This window comes from Cynoglossus semilaevis, chromosome 2 (genome assembly GCF_000523025.1).
Source record: "Cynoglossus semilaevis isolate Cse_v1.0 chromosome 2, Cse_v1.0, whole genome shotgun sequence".
In the NCBI taxonomy this organism is placed as follows: Eukaryota; Metazoa; Chordata; class Actinopteri; order Pleuronectiformes; family Cynoglossidae; genus Cynoglossus; species Cynoglossus semilaevis.
This window is the reverse complement of record NC_024308.1, coordinates 17,716,483-17,737,544: the sequence shown is the minus strand read 5'-3', so window position 1 is coordinate 17,737,544 and position 21,062 is coordinate 17,716,483. Positions and strand designations below refer to the sequence as shown.

General features: G+C 39.1%; 1 protein-coding gene across 1 annotated transcript in view; it reads right to left on the bottom strand.

The window, feature by feature from the left end:
• The window catches only part of lingo3a (leucine rich repeat and Ig domain containing 3a), a 27,711-nt gene extending 6,671 nt beyond the window's left edge, over window positions 1–21,040 (bottom strand). The window contains exon 1 of the mRNA XM_008307071.3: window positions 20,801–21,040. The gene's annotated coding sequence lies outside the window, so the exon portion shown is untranslated. The remainder of the gene's footprint in view (window positions 1–20,800) is intronic.
• Between the last annotated feature and the right edge of the window lie 22 nt (window positions 21,041–21,062).

Below are 21,062 nucleotides of genomic sequence, written 5' to 3'. Positions count from 1 at the left end.
GCGTCTCTGGTGATTTTAAACAGATTGACAAAATGACCGTTAACCAAAGTAGTTGCCACTGCAGTTGCAGCAACAGAGTCCAAGGTGTAGATCAATGAAAAAGTCAAAGAGACAACGTGAAGTGAGTTCAGAAACATCTGAGCGAAGCTTCCTTTGTCAGATCAGAAGGACCTTGAGTAATAATAAAAACATCATAATGAAAAAGAAGCCAAAGTAATCCCAGCTGAACTCTAATTAGTCAGTATTTGTAGGAATAACCAAATACTCAAACACAACAGAAAACAACAACAACAACCACTCTGACCCTGACTCTTTACACTGCAGCTCAGAGTCTGGATGTAATGTTAAAAAACAAAAACAAAGTAAAAACAGCACGTAGTTTTCTCAACACTTACACTGTGTTTCTGACAAAATGGTCAATGGACAAAATGGTCAACACATACTCCAGGAAATCTTTCAGGTTAAGTAAAATATAGATTGTATATTTTATTTTATATTTTTATAGTATTTATTTTAAATGTTTTTGAACTGAGGAGTGAGTTATTTTTGAATTTGTTCTCTACATGTTTCCATATTACTACTTGGATTAATCATGACTACAGATGTAAAAGGTACTCGTCTACCTGCGGATATTTGTCTTTCCGTTCTAGCAATATACAAAGAAAAAATATCTTTAAAATCAAATGTAGGTCCGACGGCTTACCCTGATTGATCAAAATAAATTATGGTTGGGATTCATTGTCATTAATCCACAGCTACCCTGTGACTAATTAATCTGCTTTTACTACTTTGTTTTTACAATCTCTATTCATTTGGACTTCTTAAAGGTCACACTCACACCCGCTGGTTTGCAGTCTTATTCTAACAGAGGCTGTTAGCGCTCCAAAGACAGTTAATTAATCTAATGTGGCCGAATACAAAAACTGTCCATTAAATGAATTGATGAGGGCGTCATCCACATAGAATTAAACACCAGGGCATCAGAAAGGATTTTCATAAAGGCCACTGCTGTTGTTTGGCATTTGTTTTCCTTACAAACACACACACACACTCACACACTGTTGATATACTGCACAAAAATAACAAATATATAACTTGTCTTAATGACACCACGTCACCATAACTACCAAAGACAGTGATCCCAAAAATAACCTAAAAATTCACCCGGCACGTTGTTGACAGCGCTGCAGCTGTAACAGCAATCTACACTTAGAGCTATTACACAGTATATCTATAGATGTGCTATCTATGGCAAGGAGGGCAGGGAGCTGCAGCAGGAGGGTGATATGTGTCAGAGCAATAATCATGTTGCAGGTGGAGGACACAGATGACAAACGAGCAGGAAGAGAGTTGGAGAGTGTGTAGGTGTAGCCAAGTGCTGTGCAGAGAGACACTCTGGCAGAGGTGGAACATCCACAGAAGCTCCTGAAATGGCTACACTCACACTGGATTCTGTGCCCACTCATCATGCTTTACATAAGCTGCACTGTATGTGTGTGTGTGTTTGTGTGAGTGCGTGCACATGCGCGCAACTGTGTTGTTTAGAGGTCCTGTGTAAAGAATGCATTACCTATTTGCAAAGAGCAGGGAAACCATCAGTCAATGGAGGTGAACCCTAAAACCTTGTGCAGTCCAGGGAACACACACTGGTGCACAGACCATGAGCTCCACAGAGGGAACCAGCCATGGGCCACAGGAGAGCTGAGGGTTTTCTTTTAATATCTCTGCACCAACAGCCTCCAGCCAGATGATGGATTGTTATTGATGAGGGGGCCATGCCACCCACCAAAGGCAAGGACACCCACTCACTGAGCATGAATATCACAAGCATATAGGCAGTGGCGTAAACATGGAGCTCCAGCGCTGCATGTCATTATACGTGTTTTTGTTTATGTATAAATATTTAAAGCCACAGGGATCCTTCAGAGATTTGGACACTGCAGATAGATGATACGGAATGAATGACGTGCACTGGAAGCACAACAGTCTTTAGGTTTTAGTTATGGCTGGTTATGGTTATTGGACCAGATGTTGTGTTATAAACTTACAGGAGTACATGAAAACATGTGGCGCTCTGTCCACCTGATATTCCGTAACAGTTTTTCACCACAGCCGGCTGCCCACCGGTCAGCCAGTGTTTTCCTACTGTAGTTCAGTGTGTCACTGCCCTCATGGTAGTTTATTGAAATAGGTCAACAATGTCAGCAGTTTAGAGTTTAGATTTCAAGACAGGAACAAGTACTGTAAGATTTGTTCTGTTATAATAGGAGACAAAACAGCAGACGAAGTGTTTCAACTGCTGAATCCACTGACATCACAGTGGAGAGATGAGAGGATTACACAACACCAGGTCTCTTCTGTTGACACTTATTTAACTAACACCGGGTGTCACTTTTATTAGTCTTTTTTATGATCTCTATTCCTAATACTATTGATATATTGTATATTGTGACAACAGTGTCTGTTTGAAGACTTTTGCTTAGTACAGAACAATTATTTCATTTTGGCCTAAAATATCCTGTTAATGAGAGGAAAATAAAACAGGCTGATGGATTATTTTTCCTGCTTTGTGTCTCACACCTACACAGTGCACATCAACCTTTTACTGCGGCTCCATTTCACTGTATGTTTATTGAAACCACCCTGAAGAAGTATCGGTGACGCGACAACAACAGGTACAGAGAAGACCTTTAGTTTTAATGCACTGTAATCACCATGGTCTTCTGACATGATTTAGCTCACCGCTGTGAGGAGAGCTGACTCACTGTTGTGCTGTACAATGCATAAAAAAGGAACAAAAGAAAAAACATTTGGTCCATCACTGATTATGTAGCACTTGAAGTTTGTGATCATACAAAATAATGGCAGAGGCACTCATCAAAGACGGCCTTTGTAGCTCCATTAAGGCCTAAGTTCACTCCAGTTCACTGCATTAGTACAACATGGTAACTGATGAAGCAAACCGAATGACTGTAGACTGTAGCAAACCAATGTTGGACATTACAGTATACAGGAGGTTTTTGACTTAAGTCGGAATTCCAATCCTACGGAGAAATGTAATTTTTGCCATACAGTAACTCACATACTGTTCATCAGTACCTCTGTCACTCACCTACAGTAACATCATAATCTAGGACATAAAAACACCACAAGAGTCTGACTTACAATGGGAGCCACAACAAAGCACTAAAACTTCCCCAAAAAACAACACAAACCAAAGAAAGTGATTGTAGCACAATCCAATTGAGTTATATAGTACATCATTATGTTAACAATGTACAACACTAAACTAAAGGTGTCACACCTGGTACCCATTCTATGACTATAGTTGTATATACTGTATAATTTAAAGATTTGACTTCTCTCAACAGTCAACCCAGAACAATTACGTTATTAAAAATGTCTCTCGCTGTATTCCATGAATGTTTAATAGGCGATGACTGTCGTGGGGCTTATGGATTCTACAAAGAAGAGCTGAATTATTCACAGTGTTATCCTGCATGGTCATGACCCACTGACACACAAACGTTGACCTTATCTGGAGCTGCCACGACCCCCGTATACAGGGGAAACACTGGGGTTTCACCTCAGCAGTCATTTAAATTTTAGCAACGACCTTAATTCAAACTAAGGTGTTTAGAATCTCCATGAGCAGGTAAACCCTGTCAGAGTCAGTCTGTTGACTAAAGTTTACCTAATTTAAAATTAACTGATGAGAGAGATTTACTTTATCACCAAACAGAACAATTGGAGAGTTTCATCAGTATGACAATCTATAATTAACATCTCTAACGAAGGAAATGTATCACCCTAATTACTGCACTGTAGCTTTTGAGTGTTACATTATAATCATTTTTTTCTGTTAATTAATATTTACTTCAAAGCAGAAAAGGTGATTAAAAATCGATCTGAATAAAACCCTCTGGTATTCAGCGGTAACCCAGAGATGACCTGTGTTCAGTAAATATTACACAGCCGCTCTGAAGATCACCTGATGGGATCTGTTACATCCATTCTCTATAAATAAAACCTCATCTTCATGAACATTTTGTGGCATCAATTCATCAAGGCAGAACACATTTAGACTTCAATGCTCTAATAAAGGCTGTATTTAATTATTTCGGTAAAATCTCCTTGAATGACACATTTTTTTAGGTGTCACATTGAAATAATAAGCACATCAAGAGTAGTAAAAAGAGCGACATGATGTTTGACTCTGGATCAGTGGTGACCTTTTCTGCCCTTTATCCCCTCATTAACACAGTGACATTTGTGTCAGTGTCACAGTGACACCAGTCAGTCAAGCATCAGTCTGTTCAGCCCGACAGCCACAGGATCCGTGCTGCCAATGGCACTCTTCACTATGAAATGCCTTTTCTATTGGCAGCCCCATGGTCAGTGTGTGTCAGTCAAGCAGCACCAATCTCATTCTGTGTGTCTGTGTGTGTGTGTGTGTGTGTGTCTGTGTGTGTGTGTGTGGGGGGGGTCGGGGGGGCGTTATGTGTGTGTGTGTGTGGGGGGGTTCGGGGGGGTGTTAACAACATGACAACATCAGCAGAAAGGATAGGACTTGGTTGGCTAAACCGGTTCAGCTAAATTGAAAAAAATCGTTGTTCTTTTGTGTGAAGTAAATCACTTAAAATCACTTAAAGTCCCATATTCTTCTGCAGCTCCACCTCTATGTACCGCACAATTCTCATGTCAGCATGTTCACATCAGTTGATTTAAATCTCTGATTTCAAATTCAAACACTGTCCTCCCTAGAAACTCAAAAATGTCATTAAAAAAGACAATTATGTTACAAATCATTGCAACACGGTCTGCCCCACAAATTGGAAACCACTGCTCCAGGTCTTAGCGCCCTGGTCCTCTACGTAAGCTTGACCATGAGTCGGGGACTATACAATAATTGAAGTTATAAATGCCAGTGTGAGGTAATTACTTGTATATTTTGTATTTTTATCCTGGTGATCTGTCCAGGTGTACCTGGATTATTTATTCCTGATTTCTTGATAGTTAACATGATTTAGAGAAAATTGTCATCATTAATATTATTTGTAAAAGTAGCCAGTAATGTTGTATGTGTAATAAAAATTAGACCTACACTGAGACATGCGTGGAGTTTTGAGGAATTGTCAACCACAACATGTATCCTCATGATTATAAGAATTTAAACAAATGAATAAATTACAATAACACATTACAGTGCATATGTTAGTTCTCAGGGTTCACCTTCATGGGCCTTATGCATCATTAAAAACAGCTCTAGTCACAATTACTTCAGGGCAAACAAAGGTGTTTCTCACAGGCCTGCTGCCTTCCTCATTATTGTGTCACCTCCTGCTAAAGTGGTTTTGGCAGTGTTGGAGCAAGAGAATAAAAAAAGAAAAGAAAATTGGCATCAAGACACAGCGCCTGGCACATCTGCTATGGGATGTGAGAGCATACACTGAACATCAGCAGCAGCAGCAGCAGCAGCAGCAGCAGCATATATTCTGCAGATTGAATCATCACTGACACATTTCTTAAAACCTTACACTTCCTGTCTCACATATATAGTCAACTTTGCTTAGAGGGATAAGAATTTGCATTAATGGTATCATTCCTCACAACACTGGTCACTGCTACACTGGTCGTATTATCATACTGCAAGTTTAATTCTAAAGCCAATCTCAAATACTTTAAATACAAATGATACTTAAAATATTTGAGATTGGCTTTAGAATTATTTTTCTTCCCTTTTCACTCTCAGTTATGTTATTATAAAGTAGGTAATTACTTTTTATTTTTTTCTAAAAGTCCGCAAAGTTCAGTGTTTGTGTAACCTTCACATTCTTTTGAACTGAGATGGCCAAATCTGTGTGGAATCAGGTGAAAAGGGAGCAGGAAGAGAGACAACCAACATCTGGAAAACAGCTGCACAATGATCATTAAAATAATATATGTCATTACATTAAAAAAAATAGCTTCACAGAACAAAAAAAAAGGTTTCTAAAATACATTAGAACATGTTACGTTTTAGGAAACCAAAAAAAAGCCAAGACCCAAATGCTGCACTAGAGAGACGTGGCTAGACAGTCCAGACTAAAATTAATTCACTTAGAGACCAGACCAGGCAGGAACACAGGACATAAGCATCAGCATGAGCAGGAACGTGGGCACGAAGCAACAAGCGTGAAGCATGAAGCACATGGACCACATAAGATGTACACAGAACATGACCGGACAAAGACTGAGTGAGGGAGGGGGGACACAGGTACACTGATTAGCACAGCAGATACAGGGGGGAGGGGGGGGGGGGGGCACTGAATACATCCTATCCTATCAATTCGTACTGGTAACATAATATGTTCTTTCCCTCTGGACATGTTATGCTGACTACTATTTTAAGATTAAACACATCTGTTCTAACTCATTTTTACATTATTAAGACTAAATACAGGGATTAAAAAAAAAGCAATCTTTAACTCTCTGACTCTCTGTTGCTGCAGATTCTAGGACCAGAAAACAACAAAGACACAAGAGTTGGAGGTGAGCGTGATCACTGTCCCTTCTGGCATTTATTCCCTGCCCGGTCGGCCTGTCTGCCACATCACCAGCCATCACTTCAGCCCTGATTCTTTCCATGCCAGTTAACTCCACTCGCCGTCACCCTCACACTCACTGCCACGTCCCGACAGACAGACCAGGGCACATTAGGCAGGCATCAAACGCAATACACTCATACTTGTTATTACCTCAAATCACCATCAAACACACACACACACAGGGAGAAATGTGTGACTTATTAGTGTGAAGGGGACAGCAGCCTTCTTTAAATGAACACTAATAACCAGGATACAAACCTGATGAGGAGATAACCCATCATGCACAGCAAAATGCTACAGTGTTCTTAAATAAATATTCAGATCAGTAAGTTTTATAAATAATAAAACAACAACATCTCCCCAGTGTGGGATCAGTAAAGTTCAATCTAATCTAAAGGAGACACATAACAGGGAAAGGAGAAAAATTACATTGTTGGACCAAAACGTGTGAGTTGAGATGTGTTTGTTTGTTTATTGTTTTGATGGATTTTGAAGTACTATTGCTTAAATATACTGACTGGAGTTGGGTCTGTAAACTGAATCACTCATGTGAAAATGTAATATTTCTACCGTTTTATTATTGTTGTTACCATCACAGTATCATTTATATCTGTATTAAGAGCCAGTGAACAACAGACAAAACAACAATGACAACAATCACAGCAACAAAGACAGTTTACACATGCCAAGGTTTTAAAGAAGATCGATGGTTTTTATTACTCTTTACAAAGAGTGTGTCCTGAAGCAAGAGTTGCTTCTGGTACAGGCACAGGATTGCTTGGAATTGTAAGGAAACAAGTGATACAAAACCTTTGGTAAGAAAAAGTGGGCATCAGAAAGTCAGAAATTGAAGTATCAGGTTTAATTACAGACAACTCACCACAAAATAAAGCTGCTGACCTTTAAAAAGGATGCGGCCAAAGGGAAAGTAGAGGAAAATCTCTACGGCTGCACTGGTGGATCATTATAAACAACAAAGTGTCATTACGTATTCAGACTTCAACACTTTCCTCATCCTTTTACACCCCTCAAGGTTGACAGACTTTTGAAAAGATCATAAAACTAAGTCTAATGGGTTCTGCTCTAATCCTTCTTGAAGTCATTGGGTCTCAGTGTCATTCTCATTAGTTTGATTAAAGGGATCTCTGTCTTCTACACTTTTCACTCGCCCCCAGCTGACCTCTTATCAACCAGGACAATTGCGGTGACAATTATCGGGTGTCACCGTCTCTCTGAAAGAAATAAGAAATGGAACAGAAATGTTATGTACTTCTAGAAGAAGTGATGCCACTCTGGCTGCAGTCAAATGCCAGGTTACTTTTTGGAAAAGTGTCAAACATTGAGACTAAATTCTTAAAATTCTGCATGTCCAGCAAGGTTAGAGTTTCAGGCAGCAATTTAATACTGCCCTCACGGTCCCTTGAGAAAGAACTCTGAATAGCTGCGCAAGCCAGTGAGCTGGGCAAACTGTGTGCAAATTGAAAATAATCCTCAGGTCTGGTCGGCTGAATTCACATCAATTCATAATTTATCACTCGACCGCAGCGAGTTGGAGAAAGTTTTGTCAGTGGAGTAAACCAAGACATCTTTAAAAGGCAGTCATGGAATCAAGCAGCTCCACCTCTGTGCAGCTGAGGGTCCCAAACAGGCCAGCAGAAATACAGATCTGGACTGCAGCTGAATCTGCACCTTTCACATCATATTATAAACCATGACTGCATGTCTGCAATTTTCAAGACTGTAGCTGGTGTGTACCTCAGTGTCATAGTAATAATAATATGCCAAATAAGGCAGACTTCTTCTATGGCTTTAATAAACCTCAGCTTTCATTAGAAATGCACTGAAACCTCAGATTAGTTCAGATAGCACAACAGCAGAAAACCCATAAATGGAGTCTATTAGCAGGATAATGCTAATGTTACCATTTGTTCTAGTCCAACTAAAACACAACATCTTTGCACGTTGTACGTTGTACAAAAGTAGGGGTCGCCACCCTTTTGTTTTTAACAGCACTGTCCTACTGTACAAAAGTAGGGGTCGCCACCCTTTTATGTACCGAGGACGGTCGGCTGTATTGTAGTATTGTTCATGATTACATTTTTAAACAAAACATCGGTGTTGTTCTGTTAGCATCAGAGACTGGAAGGTATTTTATTTCTTTCACTACAGCCCAGTACCAAACGATCCATGGCTGGTCCATTGACTTGGGTTTGGAGACTCATGTATTAAAGTACTATATATATATATATATATATATATATACAATATTACAGAATTAATACATACAAAACTAAAACATAATTATGTATGTCTCTAAAATACTATGGGCTTTTCAGTCAGACTCGAGGTGATCTTTTCTCTTGTGTGATGGTGGAAAATACTGTGAAAACTTTTAAATTAAATTGAGAGCTGGGACGTGGGCCTTAAGCAGTGCTTTATATCTTCTGATGGAGAGTTACATTTAATTGTCAGTTAAAGTCAGGCTGACAGACCATACAAGATGTCATCCTCAGAATGTCAGGGGATTGATTTTATAAAATGCCACTGAGTCGCTGGATAAAACATTTAACTGTATGTGGTTTGTTAGCTTGACTTGAGCATTGGGGTGTGGGACAATTATCTGCGTCCTATGTGTGACTACAAGCAAGAGAATCCTCACAAATTAGAGTCGACCAAAAGCATTTCGTCACCTGACCTTGTTAGTGTCTGTTGTGTCTGTGTTCGTAAATGAGGCGACTTTTGAGGAGACATGAACAGCTTGTGCAGTGACATCAGTCGGCATAGAGGTGACTTTAGTTGTCATGGCTGTTGCAGCAGTCATGAAGGACTACAGTCCTCTAAAGCTCTAGTAGAAACACGGAAGTCATTAGTTCGTGGTGAACATTAAACTTTAATTTCATCAGTAGCTAAAATAGCATAATGTCCTGTAAGACAGCAAGGCTTTTCTTAAGCTGAAATTTGAGACTGTTTTTTAATCCACGTCCCAGCACTGTAACGTAACACCGCACAACATCTTTGACCTTCGGTTCACCCCTCTCATTTTCATATCCCTTCACTGGCTTTGTGCAAAAGAGCAGTGTAAAAAAAACAGTCTAAAAAAGGCTCCTTCACTTCTTCACAAAGTAAGATTTATAACTATTTTTATTATGCATTGGTGTACGTGCCTGGACTGCACAAATTCTTTTATCCATCCTTTAAACCAGTGATTCCCAACCACTGGGTCGTGGCACAGTAGTGTGTCATGAGAGATCGTTAGGTGTGCTGTGGAAAATTATCCAATTTTACTTAATTGGGCTGAAAACTATTATTTATTTATTGCATATAATAATATATAATCAAATATATTATATAATAATCAGAGCTGTTGAAGAAGATCTTTGTGAGTGTCTTTCTTCAATTCCTGCCTGAATTCCTGGAATGATAATGTAATGTATGTGGAATCCTGGACTTGTATGGAATCGATAAAATATGGCTTGGAATGGAACAAATGTACACATACGGTATTAACAATCTAACACTGCATATTTTTATATATTTTCATTAGTAGTTAAAGAAATAAATACGTGCTTAAATGCTTAATGCTAATGCTATGCACATTATAGGCTACAAATATTTTGGCAGCAGGAGTTTGCCCTGGGTATGAAAGACCACATCATCACGAAAACCGATGACACTTTGCTGAGAGAAATTCTTTTTTCTCAAGCAAAACTGTACTGCTTTTGTGACTGCACAGTCAAAGCTGTTCCAAAGCTGAGAGACGATCACTGAGGCAACGCAGCAATGGCTGCACAAACACAAGTACGCTATCATTTGTCAGCATATGCATTCACTCCACTGCAGCACTAATGAAATGGCATGGCCTGGGATTTGTGTGTAATTATCCCAGAGTGTTAATTACAGAATTCTAAGGCAATTACAGAAATAAAAAAGAAAGAGCTGGCAGCTGCTTTCACCACAGTGAGACGCAGAAAACCCTCTCACATCTACAGTACATCACACAGCAGCTAATTATTATATTAATCTTCAAAGGGGAGTATCCCTTCTATGAGGAAAAAATAACTACAAAATATCCAGCGGAGACAATCTTTAATTTCTTTACTCACAACTGTATAATTCACCCTCATTGTCTCAGTTAATTAATGAGTTGATGAGAGAACAGAGAATGTACGGTAGCAGGCCTTTTACACACGACTGAATGATAAATGTAACAAAGAGATTCTTACTGCAAGATGTCAGGAAGTCAAGATGTCAAACACTGGGAAGGAGGAAGTGGCAAAAAACTGGAGCGGATGTGAAGTTCTAAAAGGTGTGTAGTGTGTGCCGCAGATGGTGGTTACAATAAACACTTGGTGAGTCAAGCTAAGAAATACACACCATGCACATGGCGCCAATCACAGCTGATCAAAGCTCACCTGTTTGAATAAGTTTGTGTGTTTTTAAATATTATTTAAATAAAGAAAACTAAAAATAGAACCTTAAAAGATAGAAGATGTGAAGAACAACAAGCGAGCCAGAATTAATTACTGAATTAATATATTCAGACTCTCATAGACTGCGTATAGCGTATCTTTTATATAAGCAACAAATAAAAACAAACATCACCATAAACAGATTGCTATTTAATTTTTTAATGACGCCTCTGACTGTTGTGGCTTTTGTTGTTTATTGTAAAGGACTAAAAGTAAAAGTAAAATAAACCAAATGGATAAACCAGCCACTGCTTCTGTTATTAGTGCAGTCAGTGTGTGAGATTAGGAAGTCAATTAAATTAAAACAAATTATGATTTAATAGAGAAAACAATTTCACAGCAGGAAAGATATCTCATGTGGTTTGTAAGTACTGTAATGTAGTTCCTCCCATGCACTCATAATACCATATTAAACATCTTACCTCAATGTAAAAAAAAAAAAAAATACATGTAAAAAGATTTGCACTGGGAAAAGTTTCCCTTACCTAAATTTCTGGGGGAAATATATCTGAAGAAGTTGGCATTCTCTGCAAACTGCATTTTTAAAGCGTTGGTTATAATTAGACAACTGGAAAAATATAAAATAAATCAAGAACAAAGTCAAAAAGGATGTAGAAAGAATGACAGATGAAAAAGACAGGGTGTTATGGGAAACGATGAGGGATTATTTATACAACTTGAAAGAAGAACGTTGGGAAGAGAGTCCTAGAGAAGGATTTGACAAAGTGAGGTATTTCGGAGTGTAAATGTGTGTGTCATCAGATGCTTAGTTGACAACCAGGGGCTCTAATCTCACAGGCACATACAGTATTTCAACTCCGTCAAGACTTAGCTGTGCAGACAGTGGTGAAGTTATATACTGGCAGATACAGTATGTGTGCATAAATGATCCACATTAAAAAGATAAGTCAGACACGCTCTTATCTAAGATTCTTCGAGGAACCGTTGTAAATGACACTAGTTGTCAGCCCCTGTGACAAAAGCTTTGTGAGCGAGAGTAGAAGGAGAACTGACGGAAGGAGGAGAGTGGAGAGGAGCAGGCAGAGGATGAAGCGATGCAGGAGTGTGACTCAAACAACCTTGCTTGAGGAGAAAAAGAAAGGACATGAGAGATGGAGACATTTTGAGATTTCAAACTTTAAAAAAAGAAAAACAACATCAAAAACGTGCCCTCCTCCGCCCCTCGGCATCTAGGGAAAAATAAATCCTTGAGCAAACGGCAAACATCCTTGACACAAGGGAGGAGAAATCAGTGTACTCAGAGAGGATCGGCGTAGCACGCAATCTCATCCACTAAGTTTAAGGCACACTATGACATCACAGGCTTTAGCCTGGCGTGCTAAAGGGCCCCTTTAAAGGCTATGGTTACAGCTATGGGCAGCAAATAATTAGGTCCTGTAAGTCCACTAAACACAGATGTGATGTGACTTCCACAGGAAATGAAACAGCAATGTAGATGGAAGTAGAAATGTCCAGCCTGAAAATCATTAGGGCCAGCTGGGCGTGAGGGTCGATGAGACGTAGAAGAAGAAGGAGAGAGGAAAAAAAGAGGAAATATATCATTGAAAGAAATCTGTGCGTTTTGCCGTAGGACACACAGTCAGAAGATTTAAAGCAACGTGACACTTTTATTTAAAGAGCTGTGCACAAAGGCTGCGGCCTGACTCTGTGACTCTGTGTTTCTAAGAAGACAAAATAAAACCAAAGATGAAAAATTCACCCCTCACCAAAGCGCGCTGGATCATGATAAATTAAATCATTCCTCCAATCTCTAATAGTAGCTAACATCAACCTGTGGCCAACAACACACCAGACGGTTCAGACTAATGACCAGAGAACATGAAAAACACAGCAGTGTGTTTATGATGTGCAGAGAGAGAGACAAAAGGACGACCATTTTACGGGCCGGCCTTTGGGGGCAAAAAAATACAAGAAAATAAAAAGATACGACCAACATAACACTAAATTAGTGGGGGGGGGGGCACTAATGGTGTTTCTCTGCAATAAGAAGGCTGAACCGAGGTTTTCAACAGGACTCCAGGGATCGTCTGTCAAAGGCAGCTTTTATTTCTCATTGGGACTTTGGTTTATGCTGTACTGTTTGAGTTTTTGGGATGTGTTTTAATTATCAACAGGCACACCTAGATGCAATAGGTACTGTTTAAATTAATATTTTTTAGACTGGTAATCAGTAAAATAAAGTATTGTGTTAGTTGGTTTTTATCTGGGCAGCCATGGCTCGGTGGTTTAGGACCCTTGCTATAGATTACTGGCCATCACAGCCGCTCCCATGTCGATGTAGTAGCGTCTGACAATTAAGTACAGAGTCCATAATGCCCCACAGCTGAAAAAAAGCTGTTATTCAGTTCAGAGCACACATTCTGAGAAGTCCTGTTCTGATCCAAACACTCCTGACGGGAAAGTCGAACCCATATGTTACCGTAGAGATATTGGAAGCTGAGAGGAATACCAAAAAGAAGGGAGTGAGCCGAGGACTGCTAAACACTGCCGCACCACAGCCATCTGTCACTGTAACACATGGACACATCCAGCTGCAGATTTTCTAGTTCAAATAAAATGTCGACACAAACAAACGCCAGAATATCTTAGCCGCTGATGTTTTCACCACAAAGACAACAGGAACGGTGTGAGAAACAAACACACCCTTTCGTTCATTAGCATACTATTAAAATGTCACTGCACTTGTTTCTTCTTTGTTGTTACAGTACACTATTTATAACTATTATTATTAACATTAATACTCAATGTTGACAATTCTAATAAAGTAATATGTGACATTTTCCACAGACAGATGGTCCTACTTCCTTAAGCTAGGAGCTCAAAAACTTGTAGAACAATTCCAAGAGGACATCTCTGACCTTGTGGCTTTATTTGAACTCACATAAGACAGATGTAATAAAATGTGTTTTTCGTCCTTGATGACTCATTAAAGCAGGAGTTTTGTGCAGATGGAACAAAGAATCCTGAGTATTCAGACATTTGTAATTACCTCATTCACAAGTACTATGCCAACACTAATGTGGTTATGCATTAATACCTAAAACAATTAATAATGAGTAATGTCTACTTCTATTTTCAGCCTTACCCTTCAGGGGTCTCTGACTCCATCTCCCTCTCATCTTACTCACCAACCACCTCCATGTTCTTCACTGTGTAAAAAGGCAGTCTTCCTCTTTTCCATCTCTGGTCCTCAGTATAGTTTGCATGTCTGTCTTCTTGCCCAAAATCTCATCAACCTTAGCTGTCCCTTCTTTACTGCTCAATAAAAGTGTTGCCTCCTGTCAGACCTCATCCATGAATACTGCAAACCAGAGGAGGGATGGTTGACCCTCTGATGTAGCCTCACTCTAAACCAACATACCACCCCATCCACACACCCCACAGACCGTAGGTCTTCCTGTCCTCATCTATGTCCTGCACCACCCTCAGCTACTTTTCTGCCACTGCTGACTTCCCCATGCAGTGTCCACTCCAAAAAACGTTCCTCTAGATAAATAAAAAAGGCAGCTTCCACTGACATTGTCTGTCTCTCTGTCTGTCCCTTTGTCTGCCTACAGTAGAGGAACAAACAAGTTCTTTAAGAAAATGTTTTTATTGTAGTATTTCCTGTCTTCTAATGCTGAGCAATAACTTTATAAATATTGCTCAGCATCCACATTATTATGATTACTTAGTTGATGAAATAAAAAAGGGAAATCTGAGGTCAATCTTTGAGGTGGACACACCATTTTAAATACCAAGAACTCAAGTAAAAACAATAGTCAAGAAATTCACAAAAATCCACATGTATACTGTAGATAGAACAGCTGTGTTTTATACTCAACCATCTGCAGGCTTCAAGCTCAAAGGCGAACAAAACAACTAAGCGCCATACAAGAGTTTTAGTTCCGACTCTGCAGTAAAAGAAACTGGAGCTGAATCCAAACCCAACTTTTTAACTTGGCAGACGGTGCCCTTTGAGAGCTTATATCACAGACATATTTTCTCTGAAGAACTAAAAGAAGTACATTTTGATGTATTTACACTCCTGAGGAAAGGATGGCCTGAAAAACCGAGAACCTTCACAGACATTTGCAGCAAAATAAATATCATGCAGTTTCTGCCCTTAATTTGTTTGCTTCACTCCTTCTATTTGGCTCATTTATGCTGAATATTCAAGCCCTTCTCACTTATATGCTCTAGGTTAATGAAACAGTCTCTCAATACTTCAGGTCAACTTGAATCACTGCTGCTGGACATCATATCACTGCATTAGACCGTAATATTTGGTTTTACTGTATACCTGTCATGTACTGTAATGTCCATCTGGGCTCTACACAAATATCAACTCTTATTTGTGTTGGGTTTCAGTGCCAGTGTGTAAATATGCATCAGCTGATGATAAAAACTGACTAAAGAACAGGAAGATTTGTTTCTGGTCAGTTGCCTCTGTATACACAAATTGAACCTGAATATCTTTGTCCTGTGGGCTGGTTATTAGTGTTATTATTGTCTTACAGCAATAAGATCAGTGGTTTGCTGGTTCGTGCATGTTTACACATGTCTATGAGAATTTCAGTTTCCGTCCACTGTCTAAATGCCTTCGTACTTGGGTTGACCTAGGACTGGCTGAATGTCTTCGCGGCTATACAAAGCCAGCATGGTGCGTTGATCTAATCTTATTCCTTAACTACATAATTAAAGAGAGCTAATTAAAGATCAATCTCGTGTGCATGACCCGTGGGGAGACAGTATGAAAGATGAAACCTGAGTCAGCACACAGACAGGTGCTTTAACACAGCACCACGACTCGCACTAACGTCAGCTGCTGCACCGTGGACGACTTCTATCCAGTGCATGGGTCATACAAAAGGAAATAAATAATACAATAATTTCACTTAACTAAAATTCAAGTCGAGTCATAATCACTTTACAGAGAGATGTGACCTTTTTTTTATTGCTAAGTGGTCATCATGGTCTAATGACTGATCAGTTTGTGTAAAGGGCATACGTTTTTAAAGAGTAAGTTTGATATTGATTTGAAAAAAACTAAATTAATTTCAGTCTGGAGACATTTTACCGTCTCTTACAGAAAAGTTGTTTTATATTTAACAGTGAGGCCTCCTGATGCACTATGGTGCACTGTGTTATTAAATGTTTTTAAACAGAGCATTCAGTCAGTGCTATATTTATTAGAAAATCTGTTTACAATATTTTTTACATGTGGCTGAGGACAACTGTGTAATAGTATTTGTTATAGTCATATAACAGTTTAAAATATACACTGTGATCACCTGTCCTCTGTAGTCTTTAGTTCTGCAGACCTTAGAGGAACAATAAATTAAATATTCTGCTGAGAAGAAAGAGATTATATATTCAACGCAGCACATTCAAAGCCGTGCAGGTTTTTTTTTTTTTTACATTTTTTTACAACATTTTATCTAGTTAGTAAAACCCTCAGAGTCCAGAGACACTTCTCTGTGTTTTGGTCAACCTCTGACCATCAGTGGTAGTATAAATGATTGAAAGGCATCCAAACTTTTTGAACTTTTAGGGCAGCACGGTGTCTCACTCTGGTGTATTGGTTTATCTTCCATGTGTGTGTGCTGCTGTGTGTAACTCACACTTCTCCTCCTTCTGCTCAAAGCGGAGAAACTAGAGAGAGACAAAAACAAAAAGAAAAACTGCTCCAACTCCAGATCCAATTATTCACTTCCAAAGGCTAACTCATCACTAGCATCCAGTGCCACAGAGCGAGGAACTTTCAGAAATTATCGTTAAATAATTCCGCTTTAATGGGCAATTTAACAATGGTTGTGGGTAATTTATATTTATACCTTAATGTGATATTAAAGGGTTGACATGTCCATCCCTAATTTAAGGTATTAATAAATGCAAGTGAGAGTTAAGGCCATAAAACACCAGCTCTAATGTGTGTGTTTTTTGTCTGAGGTTTTGGTTTTTAAATTATATTCAGGTACATTAGCCTAATGGAAAATGTCATGAATCAAAAAGCAGGAACAAATTCACTGCAGATAAATTGGCTGCTTGACATCCAAACACTCCTTGCTTCTCTGCTGCATCGTAACAGTTTGACACATTACCTTGGCTTTAAACCTGCTTGTGTCAAAAAAAGCCAAGGCTGTAAAGTTACGAGGAGTTCCACGTGATAATTTAGACAAATGGTACCAGAGTGACAGGCTGCTGCTGAGGTAACGTTTCATCACAGCTCCACCTCACTAATCTGCCAGCAAAGGACGTTGACAAATGTGTGACATTATCCAAAAGTAATGAGTAAGTACTTGAAACAGCTGCAGTCGTGACGCATAATCAGACAAACTGATAATGTATAAAGTTTGATATTGTCTAGTTAGCTGAAATCAATGGACAAATGATCCAAATAGCTGAATAAATGAATGACTAGTTATACATACATCAATCATTTTAAACATAATACAAGTATTCACTTTGATGTAACTGCAAAGAAATACTATAAATATGAGTCTTGAGTTCAGTTTCAAGGCCCATCCACCCTGATCACAGGTCAGATTTCCTGCCCAAAAGCTGGAAACAGAGGCCAGAGGAAGAGCAAAGATACATCACTCCTGGACAAGATTTTCACCTTGATCTGAAGTTTGAACGTCTGTTAAAGGTTAGAAGGCCAAAGCATTGACCACAGCTCCACTGTGTGGCTCCCTATTTAACATCAGTCCACCAGCTAGCACCACTTGAAGGACCAGGAAAGTTGCTACATGCTAAATATTAACAAAGACAGAAGAGACAAAAAAAAGACTGTCTTTGTGCAGCTCAACTTTGACTCTAATCTAATGATTAAAAGATAACTGTGCTGTTGTTAGAAAACAGGGTGTGTTGGGGGGGGGGTAAAGGGGATAATTCAGTACTCACTGCTCTGACCTTTTGGAAAAACGTCCTCGCTTTACTTAAAGTTCTACTGTTAAATTTGAAGTTTGAAACAGACACCTCTTTCTACTATATATTATATACTTATGAGACATGGTTGTTGACTATCAAAGTCTTTGTGTCTTTGCAGCAGTAACATGACTTGTGTGTGCACAATGCTCTCGCAGACGCTGCACAAAAAGCTAAGAAAAGAGGCAATCGTGGCACTCGCTCCACTTCACTCCTTGATTGCTCCATCCTTTCATCCCTTCACCTGAATCTACACTACACCACTGAACGACACAACACTGACTGAAACACACAGTTTAAAAGCAATATAATATTAGTACCTGATATCAATGTGGAGCCTAGCTCCAATGTGCATCAAAAGGAACAGAATGAGAAAGAGTACAGTTCAGGACAGGACTGACGAGCCTTGTTCTACAATGGACATTGAAACAACCATGTCTGTACACATTTAATTTATTGACCTATGAGCAACGCAGAACTATTGAGGACCATTAAGTGTCTGTGGACCAAAAACTAGGCACTGATTGCTGAGAATGTGGCGACCCATAGGTTGAAGATCACAAAATGCACCACTAAATATTTTTTATAAAACTTAACTTGAAACAAAAAATCACTACCTTTTGGTTCAACAAAGAATTTTAAAGTACCAAACAGAGGCTGACTCACACTAGTCCAAATGTATCCATGTTCTTTTAAAAAAATGATTTGCCATTGGTGAAATTACTGAGCTGAAAACAAATTTAAATATAACAAGATCAAGATCTTTACACTCAATGCACACTGTACTTGTGTTGCTGTGGCAATAATTTGAGCGTAACGTGTGCTACACTGGAAATAATTTGGATTTTAATATCCTTTTTTTTCCCCCAAACCAAACAAAAAACCAAGAGTCTTTGCACTGAGCAGTGAGACTCAGCAACACTCTACAGTCTGAGCATCAAATCCCCCACAAAGGAGAAGAGGAAGAAAATGATGATGATGAGGGAGAAGAAGATGATGAGGTAGACTAATATTAATAATAATGAAAAGGTCTCAGTGACACATGGGCCCACACTCTTCTAGGTGACAACCAGCTCGTCAGCCCCTGAGTTACAGTAGCCCCCTGAGATTGGGCATCAACTCACTGCAGGATAATTATGTACGCCTCAGTCTTTGTCAGTAACACCAAAAAGCTCAGAGGTTTTTAGTAGCAAAGTAATTAGAGCATTCCTGGACTGGATCCTGGAGCAGCTTCCATCTAACTCTGCTCCTTTACAGAGTCAGAAATACAGTGTAAGATAAGCCCTTTATTATTGACCATAATGTGAAAGAAATAAAGGCTAACATGAAACAGAATTGTTTTTAGTTGGAAAGAAAATTATTTTTAAAAAAACACGACAAGTCCAGAAGCTCAGATGCACCACAGCTATACACGACAGTACGTGACAGTACACGGCAGTACGTGACAGTACACGGCAGTACACCTCACACCTCTGAGATGACTCTAGGGATGAGGCAGAGTCAGCTTCCAAACCATTTCCCACGTTTAGATCATTAAATCCTAAGTGAGAAGCAGTAACCAAAATCAGAAAAACACAGTAAATGCTCTTGAACGGACACATACAGAGAGGCCACTTTCTCCTGTGTTGATCTCTCAGACCTTAACTGTCATCGTGATGAGAGGTTCAATGACAAACTGCAGTTCAAAGTACTGGCCTTCAATGTGTGAAAGCTGTTACCAAACAAGGGTATAATAGAAGAGTAAAACCCCTCGGAGCTTTACCTTGTCTTTAAGAATACGTTTCAAATTGTTATTTAATAAAAACCTGAGGAAATACTCACATATATTTATGTCCTGTTAAAAGAGTAGGATTTCCTATTTATTTATTTATTTTGTTGTTGTTGCAGTATCACGGGGCATCAGCCATGAATCTGTCCTCACATGAGTCTTTTCTTTTCTGGGCTTAAATGGAAATAGCATGTTTTCGAGGAAGTGAGGTGTTCGATAAGTTAAGTTTGATCGACCGTCCGATCACAAAGTTATTAGAGCTAGATCGTGAACTGTAAAAAAAATGATGTGAGTCTATCATCTCTCCTATGGCAATTTGTACTTGATTTCCCAGCAGGTCAAAAGCTGTTATACAAAAAACATGTGCAAACCTTCACATTGTATGGTCTACAAATCAGATTAAATATTATCTGTCAGATTGTGAGAAACAGGTGTAGGACTTTGAAATACTTCAGCCAATCACTACGAGTGTACTATCCATTTAGGAAAGTGCTTTGCCAATACGAGCTGAAATTCAGTACTTCTGTCCAAAATACACTTTCCTTCCTTCCTTCCTATTCCTGGCTGGCTCCGTTCAGTGCAAATCTTCAGTTGGGTTGTGACCAAAAAGGTAATGAAGTGTGCCATAAGTGTCCATACAGCTGTACAAGGTATGGCAAGTACATTATATATACGTTTTTAATAAATAAACCTAAATTTTTTAATGTAATTTAACCACAAAAAAGATAAAACAGACAGAGAACAGCAAAACACTGAAAATGCAGTAAAATGAGGCACTTTGTTTTTATTTTATTGTTACTATAATTATTTTACTTATTATTAATAATAATACTAATAATCACGTTAGTTGTATCGATATCTTTAAAGCATTATTTACCTGGCAAATAACTTAAGGTGGTAAAGAAGACTCGACGGGGTTGAAGTAAAATGATTAAATTCAGATTTAACACCAAAGTCAATATCCTAAACTCCAGTTCGTTAACAAGTACCGATACACAAACCTGTACCGTATGTGTGTGTGTGTGTGATTCGGTCATTTGACTTACACTGGACCGGAACTGTCACAGCTCTCCCTCCACATCTGCAGCACTGGAGATGTTCCGACGGTCCCTGCTGGTGGTCTTCTCCAGAATGAGATATTCGCAGGATGTACAATTGTGTTCCTCTGCGCTCCTTCTTTCTCCTCCTCCTCCTCCTTCTACTAACTCCTCTTTCTCCAGCAGTGAAGGCAGCGGCAACAGCAGCAGAACTGGACTGGGCTGCATTTACTCACCCTCCCTCCCCGCTGTCTCCTCTCCTTCCCCAAAG